The following is a 2,305-nucleotide window of genomic DNA, read 5'->3' on the forward strand; positions in this document are numbered from 1 at the left end:
GAAGCACACTTGGGGCACCTGGGTGGCTCAGTCAGCTGAGCTTCCAGCCTTGGCTCAGGTCATGACCTCACGGCTTGGGAGTTCAAGCCCCGCTTCGGGCTTGCTGCTGTCAGCTCAGAGCCCACCTTGGATCCTCCGGCCCCCTCTCTCTGCCCTTCCCCGCTTACTCACACATTCTCTCTCTCTCTCAAAAAGGAATCAATATTTTTTAAAATTTTTTTTAAACTTTTAAATTAGCATAATTTATTATACTTTGTGCATGCTTGCTAATGGTCAAATTTTTTATTTTATTTATTTTTTAAATGTTTATTTATTTATGTTTATTTTTTTTTAAGAGAGTGCGAATGGGAGAGTGCGCTGACAGCAGAGAGCCCGATGTGGGGCTCGAACTCATGAGCCATGAGATCATGAACTGAGCTGAAGTTAGGTGCTCAACCAACTGAGCCACCCAGGTGTCCCAGTGGTCAGCTCTTTTAAAAAGATGTAATACTCATACAGTTTTCTCTAGACCTTATTTGCCACAATTCATTTATGATGTCATTATCTTAGAAACGATAATTCTATTCTCTGAGGTGCTCAGGCCAAATCTGGGGGTCATCCTTGATGCCCCGCTTTTGTTACATCCCACCTACAACCTATTATCAAGTCCTTCCGATTTTGCCTTGAAAATGTATCCAGAATTCAACCACCTCAGCTACCTCCACACTTCCTTCCCTGGCCGAGGACACTGTCACCACCGACCTCAATGATTGCCACGGCCTCTCAGCTGGTCTTTCTGCCTTTGCCCTTATCCCTTCCAGGCCATGTCACCATGGCAGGGAGAGTGGCCCCACAAACACACACTTCTGACCATCTGCTCTCTGCTCAGAACCTCCGGCATCTCCTACGTCACCCAGAGTTAAGCCAAAGTCTTGCCCGTGACCCGAGAAGCCCTAAGTGATCTGCCTTTCCATTTCCTCCTTTGCATTTCTGGACGATCTCTTCTTTCTCTTGCTCACTCCAGTGCAGCCACATGAACCCCTTGACTCTTTTTTTAATTTAACTTTTTTTAAATTTTAGGTAAGCTCCACGCCATGTGGGGCCTGAAATTCACAACCCTGAGATTAAGAGTCGCATGCTCTATTAGGTATTTACACAAAGGATATAAAAATACAGATTCAAAGGGGTACATGCACCCCAATGTTTACAGCAGCATTATGAACAATGGCCAAACTATGCAGAGAGCCCAATGTCCACTGACTGATGAGTGGATAAAGATGGGGTATACATACGACGGAATAGGACTCAGCCACAAAAAGAATGACATCTTACCATTTGCAATGACATCGACAGAGCTAGAAAGTGTAATGCTAAGTGGAAGAAGTCACAGAAAGACAAATACAATATGAGTCCACTCATGTGGAATTTAAGAAACAAAACAGATGAAAATATGGGAAGGAGAAAAAAGAGGAGGGAAACGAACCACAAGAGACTCTGAACAACAGAGAACAAACGGAGGGTTGACAGAGGGAGGTGGGGGTGGCTGGGCATTAAGGAGGGCACTTGTTATGATGAGCACTGAGTGTTGTACGTAAGTGATGAATCACTGAATTCTACCCCTGAAAGCAATATTGCACTGTACGTTAACTAAGTAGAATTTAAATTGAAAACAGAAAAAAAGAGTCACGTGCTCTACAGACTGAGCCAGGCAGCCACACCTCTTCATGAACATACCACCCAGGCCCACATCAGGGTCTCACTCGAGTTCTTGACTCAGTTTCACTCTCACTGGCAAGCCTTCTCACCACCCTATCAGGACATGGCCCATGTCCCTTCCTTACCTGATTTTTCCCCTTAGCACTTACCACTAATACCTACTGAATATTTACTTACCTAGCTCATTACCTATCTTTCCCCCCTAAAATATCTACCCACAAAGGCAGAGTTTTTATTTCTCTTTGCTTGTCACTGTATCATTGCCAAGAAATGTATCTGGCACTGAGTAGGTGCTAATAAATCTTTACTGAATTAACTGAATGAGTCATAATTCCTATTTTTTGGACAATTCTAGAATATACCTAGTTTCATAAGAAAAAACATACTTCAGTGCTTTATTTGCTAACACATTTCATACTGTTACCCTTTTACCCAAGAGTTGACAAGCACATCTCCCTGTATCCCTGGCATCCAGGAAATTCACTAGTGCCCTTTTCTCTAACCAGAGCTTAGATAAGACATAACAAAAAAAAAAAAAAAAAAAAAGAAACCAAAAAACGTGAGACTTGTTTTGATATGTCCTTTGAGAAAGGCAGGCTGGGTGCTCTAC

This window comes from Suricata suricatta, chromosome 5 (genome assembly GCF_006229205.1).
Source record: "Suricata suricatta isolate VVHF042 chromosome 5, meerkat_22Aug2017_6uvM2_HiC, whole genome shotgun sequence".
NCBI classification, from domain to species: domain Eukaryota; kingdom Metazoa; phylum Chordata; class Mammalia; order Carnivora; family Herpestidae; genus Suricata; species Suricata suricatta.